The 7,749-nt window shown below is 43.2% G+C and overlaps 1 pseudogene; it reads left to right on the plus strand.

Annotated features, from left to right (window-relative positions):
- The first annotated feature begins 531 nt into the window (after positions 1–531).
- Positions 532–649, plus strand: LOC124617345 (annotated as a pseudogene).
- The last annotated feature ends 7,100 nt before the right edge of the window (positions 650–7,749 follow it).

Genomic DNA, 7,749 nt, shown 5'->3' on the forward strand with positions numbered 1-7,749 from the left:
ATATAGCTCTTGCCTGCCTGTCTCATCGTTTACGAAGTTGAGCGACTTTCCCAGGTCGATCCTTGGAGCACTGTCTGTGGCCCACTTCTCTCTTGATTTGGTCAGATTGTAAAGATCGTTTTTTTTAAAAAATTAGTTTTTAATTATTACTCTTTGGGCCTTCATCCGACAAAGAGTTTTAATTTCTTGTTAATAAGGCCTTCAGCCATGAGTATAACTTGTCTTAAGAAATTTTTATTTAACAGATATCTTAACATTGACATGTTGATGATTGTTCTTTAAATATCTGTCGAAGAAGTTTAATTGCATCACAAAAATTTGCTATCCAGGCCTTCAGCCATCAAATTGTTTTCTGACTTATTACTATTGGGGCGTTACAGCCGACCAACAACTTGATTTTCTTGTCAACAAGGCCTTCAGCCGTGAATGCAATTGGTCTTAAGAATTTTTAATTAGATATTGTCTCTTAACTGTGAAATTTTGATGCTTGTCCTTTTTTTAAAAATATTTTAGTATCTCTTCGGGAAGTTTGGAAACGGCCTTGCCACAGTGGATACACTGGTTCCCGTGCGATCACCGAAGTTAAGCGCTGTCGGGCGTGGCCGGCACTTGGATGGGTGACCATCCAGGCCGCCATGCGCTGTTGCCATTTTTCGGGGTGTACTCGGCCTCGTGATGCCAATTGAGGAGCTACTCGACCGAATAGTAGCGGCTTCGGTCAAGAATACCATCGTAACGACCGGGAGAGCAGTGTGCTGGCCCCACGCCCCTCCTATCCGCACTCTCCACCGAGGATGACACGGCGGTCGGATGGTCCCGGTAGGGCAGTCGTGGCCGGAAGACGGAGTGCTTGGAGAAGTTTAAGTGGTTCTTCAGAATTTGCTATTCAGGCCTTCAGCCGTCAAATTGTTTTGAGTTATTACTAATGGAGCCTTCAGCCGACAAATAATTTGAATTTCTGGACAGTAAGGCCTTCAGCCGTGAGTGCAACTTGCTTAAGAATTTTTTTAATTAGACATAAGTGTCTTAACAATCAAATTTGATAATTCTTCCTTATTGTCAACTTTACTTGCAATTGTTTCCAAATAAAGTGTACATGATTTAAAAAGAAAAAAAGAAAAGAAAAGAAAACTGGGCAAACAACGGTAACTGATTACGGCCCCGTCCACAGCGAATTCTGCCTTTCCCTAAGTACCAGGTTTCACCATTGTTGATTACTGTTCGCGTATTTGGGATCCGCATCAGGTCGGATTAAAAGGAGACATCGAAGCAGTACAGAGGTGGGCTATTAGATTCGTTACTGCAAGTATTAAGAAGGTGCTTAGAGAACTCAAATGGCAATCACTGGAGGGAAGGCGGCTTTCTTTTTGAGATGCTCTATTGAGAAAATTAAGAGAACCGGCACTTCAGGCTGACTGCAGAATGATTCTACTGCCGCCAACGGACGTTTCGCATAAGCTCCATCAAGATAAGATTACGGAGATTGGAGGTCGTACGGAGGAGGTATATACTCGTACACAGTCGTTTTTCCCTCGCTTTATTTATTCAATCTGTATATTGAGCAAGCAGTGAAGGAAACAAAAGAAAAATTCGGAGTAGGTATTATAATCCACGGAGAAGAAATAAAAACTTTGAGGTTCGCCGATGACATTGTAATTCTGTCAGAAACAGCAAAGGACTTGGAAGAGCAGTTGAATGGAATGGATAGTGTCTTGAAAGGAGGATATAAGATGAACATCAACAAAAACAAAACAAGGATAATAGAATGTAGTCGAATTAAGTCGGGTGATGCTGAGGGAATTAGATTAGGAAATGAGACACTTAAAGTAGTAAAGGAGTTTTGCTATTTGGGGAACAAAATAACTGATGATGGTCGAAGTAGAGAGGTTATAAAATGTAGACTGGCAATGGCAAGGAAAGCGTTTCTGAAGAAGAGAAGCTTGTTAACATCGAGTATAGATTTAAATGTCAGAAAGTCATTTCTGAAAGTATTTGTATGGAGTGTAGCCATGTATGGAAGTGAAACATGGACGATAAATAGTTTGGACAAGAAGAGAATAGAAGCATTCGAAATGTGGTGCTACAGAAGAATGCTGAAGATTACATGGGTAGATCACATAACTAATGAGGAAGTATTAAAGTTTGTGGCACAACTTGACTAGAAGAAGGGATCGGTTGGTAGGACATGTGTTGAGGCATCAAGGGATCACCAATTGAGTATTAGAGGGCAGCGTGGAGGGTAAAAATTGTAGAGGGAGACCAAGAGATGAATACACTAAGCAGATTCAGAAGGATGTAGGTTGCAGTAGGTACTGGAAGATGAAGAAGCTTGCACAGGATAGAGTAGCATGGAGAGCTGCATCAAATCAGTCTCAGGACAACAACATTTGCGAGTGGAACAGGAAAGGAAATGACTAGAAGTGGTGCAGGGTTCCCTCCGCCAAGCACCATACGGTGGCTTGCAGACTGTATATGTAGACGTATTAAGATCTTAGGATAAATACATTCGAGTGCAGTAGACGGACCTCGGAATCTTTCTGAATGTGTTCGGATTGCTACAGGGCTTTGGAGTGGTGCAAAGTTTAACCCTGCCTTGCGGGTCACAACTAGCCTGCTGATCCTTATTTAGACTGACTGGATAGTGTGGCAGCGCAGATTATTATTCCAGGTCTGCCAATAAACGTTTCGGAGTACTTCCGCGGGGCAGTAGCCTACGTCGCGTAATTTGTCCCGCGAGTCGTACATCGCTAACAGTGTGTCGATTCTGGCCGCTCTTGAGAGTGTGATTTCGCGCGACGCCACGGAAGCACCGAGCAACGAACTAAAGCACCGTTTAAACTGTATAAGAGGAACAGCAGCTGCCCCGTGGAACTTCGCTGGGACGCATCACATTGTGCTTTCTCGGGACACCGGAGACGGTTCCTCAGACATGGATCTAAAAGGGAGGAAGATTTGTGTAACGTCCCGTCTACAAAGAGGTAATCGGAGCGCAACCTCAGAATAGCGATGGATGAGGAACAAAATCGGCCATGCCCTTTCGAAGGAACCATCTCGGCATTTGATTTAGGAGGGACCGGACGGGGAGGGGGGGGGGGGGTTATTTCTGTTCGTAACATGATCCGTTTATGGTGAACAGTCTGAAAGGACGTGGTTGTCTCGCATGTGCTTAACTTGTCATTCAGTTTTTGTTATACGAAGTTAAACGTGAGTGCTTGAAAACGACAAACAATAGTGTTTACACGGATGGAAAAATTCGAAAAGTTATCCGAATGTACAAAATCCGCTTCGATTGGTATGCGGAAGCCACTAACCGATATAATTGCTTCAAAATGAGAGTGTTCGCCATCAGAGAAAGAAAGGTCAACTGTACAGTGCCTATTGAAACGTCCCCTTAGAAAAATTATACATGACTGTGCTTAAACTGACACACAATATTTTTTGCGCAACGCAATCTGACTTTCAAAAATCCCTACAAAAGAATGGCCCTGACTAACATTAACCTATACGTTTCACAAATCACTTACCTCACCAAAAATCCTCGTTACTCGAACTACTGCAATACAGCGAGCGCCACTACTGCCAGCTAAATAAAAGATTCAGACTACGGAAGGCACTAACTACTGATAAGCATAGTTAGGAAATGAAAGATTTTAGTAGAGAACAAACAATGTATTTACCTTAATAGTGTTGAAAAATCATAATATACATAACAGATCATGACATCCAGTCTTACAAATTTCCAAACTCCGCCATCTCTCTCCCCACATCCACCACTGCTGGCGGCTCACCTCCAACTAAGCAACGCTACGCGCTGTTAACATCCAGCTGCCCAACACTACAATGGCAGACAACAATGTAAACCACCCACAGCCTTCACACAGCACAGCCAGTGATTTTCATACAGAGCGCTATGTGGCGTTACCAATATAAAAACCTAAAGAGCCTACTTACATAGCCCCCATGCTCCCCACAAAAAATTTTAGAAATTGTTTAGGGCAGTGGCCAATACACATTTGAAAAAATTTTTCATAATCATAATTACAATAACAAAGAAATCAAGACACACTTATTGGTACAATGTTGGTCAAAAGCTAAAATTTTCTCACAGTCCATAAAGACAGTCCTGATCGTTCATCACAGTAAAATAGCAGTGTTTTTCTCAAAGTCTGAGCAGTAAAAGAAAATGCACACGGAAGTAGTGGATTTCCGTACAGTCTTGAAGAAGTAGTGTTGTCCTTCCAACGGAAAGACAGTGCTGACTCTCAACATGCAGACAGGTAATGGGCTACAATACAACAGGTCAAACCCACAGCAGAGTCATTCGCCGTTTTGAAGAATATTGGTAGGTAGGTCATCACAGAGCAGACCCACTGTAGTCCTGTTAGAGATTATGTTGTTGGTGGGCCACCAGAGGTGCAGACCCACTGCAGTCCTTGTAGAAATAATAGTATTGGTGAGTCATCAAAGGTGTAGACCCACTGTAGTCCTTGTAGAGACGGCCAGCAGCCAACTGTTGCGACTGTGCAGGTGCACAATCACCATCGAAGAGTCTTGCGGAGAATATAGCAAGTCCATAAACCACCACTTGTGCACTCACAAAACTTTTTGGAATGTCCTTAGAACCAGCAATGCTGTTATCATGTCCCTTGCTGAATTATCAACACACGTGCAGACACTAACAGTCCCTACTTCTCACGTATTGTCCATATACTATGACCAACAGAAACGTGTGCAGTGAAATGATACTTAATTTGAAAACTGGTGTCTATACAATTATAAATTTACAACATAAAAATACAATTACAAAGGTACAAAATACAACATTAAAGAACATAACAGTGCAGATAACATTTGTAGTAACACAGGCTTTACTAAAGAATAGAAATAAACATATACATGAGTGTTACAGGAATTATAACATAAGTAAATATATAAAATAATGAGAATAGTTTTCGAAACATTAATTTCACATATGAGCATTGAAACAGAACAGAATTAATAATGTCTAAACATCTTTATAAAGAAAATAACATATTATTAATGCAAATTATATTTGAGGATAACAGTATTCCTCCTCATAGTGAATGTAGCTTAGTACTAGAAAAATTTACAACATAAATCGTATTAGCTAAACACATAAATATAGGACAAAACACAAATACACAAGAGTACACAAACACATAGCAGAATAAAACAGGAGGAAAGGACAGGGTTTGTTTTCAGTGTAACATTTGGTACTGCATCCAACCCAAAACTTCATTCCATCGATCTTTCGTCTTATTTCAACATTTGTTTCCACCAAAAAAATCCTATCCAAGCATGCTTTCCGTATTCTGTTCACATCCTCTTTCAAAAATAGTTTTTCTCCACTGTACACTACTTTTTTGGCCAAACCATTTTCTTATAGCTTCTCAATGCATTTCATCCAATTCATCATACACTCCTGGAAATTGAAATAAGAACACCGTGAATTCATTGTCCCAGGAAGGGGAAACTTTATTGACACATTCCTGGGGTCAGATACATCACATGATCACACTGACAGAACCACAGGCACATAGACACAGGCAACAGAGCATGCACAATGTCGGCACTAGTACAGTGTATATCCACCTTACGCAGCAATGCAGGCTGCTATTCTCCCATGGAGACGATCGTAGAGATGCTGGATGTAGTCCTGTGAAGCGGCTTGCCATGCCATTTCCACCTGGCGCCTCAGTTGGACCAGCGTCCGTGCTGGACGTGCAGACCGCGTGAGACGACGCTTCATCCAGTCCCAAACATGCTCAATGGGGAACAGATCCGGAGATCTTGCTGGCCAGGGTAGTTGACTTACACCTTCTAGAGCACGTTGGGTGGCACGGGACACATGCCGACGTGCATTGTCCTGTTGGAACAGCAAGTTCCCTTGCCGGTCTAGGAATGGTAGAACGATGGGTTCGATGACGGTTTGGATGTACCGTGCACTATTCAGTGTCCCCTCGACGATCACCAGTGGTGTACGGCCAGTGTATGCTCCCCACACCATGATGCCGGGTGTTGGCCCTGTGTGCCTCGGTCGTATGCAGTCCAGATTGTGGCGCTCACCTGCACGGCGCCAACACACATACGACCATCATTGGCACCAAGGCAGAAGCGACTCTCATCGCTAAAGACGACACGTCTCCATTCGTCCCTCCATTCACGCCTGTCGCGACACCACTGGAGGCGGGCTGCACAATGTTGGGGCGTGAGCGGAAGACGGCCTAACGGTGTGCGGGACCGTAGCCCAGCTTCATGGAGACGGTTGCGAATGGTCCTCGCCGATACCCCAGGAGCAACAGTGTCCCTAATTTGCTGGGAAGTGGCGGTGCGGTCCCCTACGGCACTGCGTAGGATCCTACGGTCTTGGTGTGCATCCGTGCATCGCTGCGGTCCGGTCTCAGGTCGACGGGCACGTGCACCTTCCGCCGACCACTGGCGACAACATCGATGTACTGTGGAGACCTCACGCCCCACGTGTTGAGCAATTCGGCGGTATGTCCACCCGGCCTCCCGCATGACCACTATACGCCCTCGCTCAAAGTCCGTCAACTGCACATACGGTTCACGCCCATGCTGTCGCGGCATGCTACCAGTGTTAAAGACTGCGATGGAGCTCCGTATGCCACGGCAAACTGGCTGACACTGACGGCGGCGGTGCACAAATGTTGCGCAGCTAGCGCCATTCGACGGCCAACACCGCGGTTCCTGGTGTGTCCGCTGTGCCGTGCGTGTGATCATTGCTTGTACAGCCCTCTCGCAGTGTCCGGAGCAAGTATGGTGGGTCTGACACACCGGTGTCAATGTGTTCTTTTTTCCATTTCCAGGAGTGTAGTTTCTTATATAGTCTACCCCCTCTTAAGCTAACTTAAATCTACTGAGCTCAGATATATATACTAAGGGACGAGGCAGTGCAGCAGCACAAAACAATTAACACAAACAGCAATGACAAAAAAATGGAAATTGGCAAAGCAAGCTACAGTAAATCTAAATTGCCAAGCAAATGCAACATTACAACTAATATGAGCAACAAGAAAAAGAAATCAGTAGTAAAACTGGCTTAACAGAGTAATACAAAGTGAAATTTAGTAGCACTATGCCTGGCAAACAGCAGCAGAAAATGAAATAACTTATAACTAAACATGTCATAGCTCAAGCAGAAAAAATAGTACACTAAAGACAACAACCCAGTAAGGGAAATGTATAATCACATCCTAATGTCTATGTAATTAAAGTGGTGCACCACAACAAGTTATTCTAACAAAAAAATTACCAAGTACTTGAGAAGAAAAGTATGTATGCAGTTACTGTTATTAATCCCTTCTTATTGTTCTTTCCTTTCCAAGTGCTCCTTTCTCGAAGAATGTGGATCATAAAATTAGTATTTAATAGATCTGTTAACAGAAAGTGTTCGCATTAGCAAATGCATTTAATTATATTTTATAAAACCAATGCTGCAACACAGCTGGAAAACAGATATCAAATGAGATAAGCAACTATGTACAAAGCATAAACATATCGTTCAATAGTCATGTGACATTTCAACTCTCGTAGAAGGACGCTTGTCATAATCAGGTGTGCAGATGTAAGTATGTTTCCAAGTAATGAGCGTGTCGTATTTGCAATGCTTTCTACAAAGGAATGTCAATAGCGAGGATAATGGCCTCCCATTTTTTTTCTCCACCTGTGCTTCTGAAATGCACACACTAATGGATTTTTTTTGCAGGT

The sequence above is a fragment of the Schistocerca americana genome, chromosome 5 (assembly GCF_021461395.2).
Source record: "Schistocerca americana isolate TAMUIC-IGC-003095 chromosome 5, iqSchAmer2.1, whole genome shotgun sequence".
Classification (NCBI taxonomy): Eukaryota; Metazoa; Arthropoda; class Insecta; order Orthoptera; family Acrididae; genus Schistocerca; species Schistocerca americana.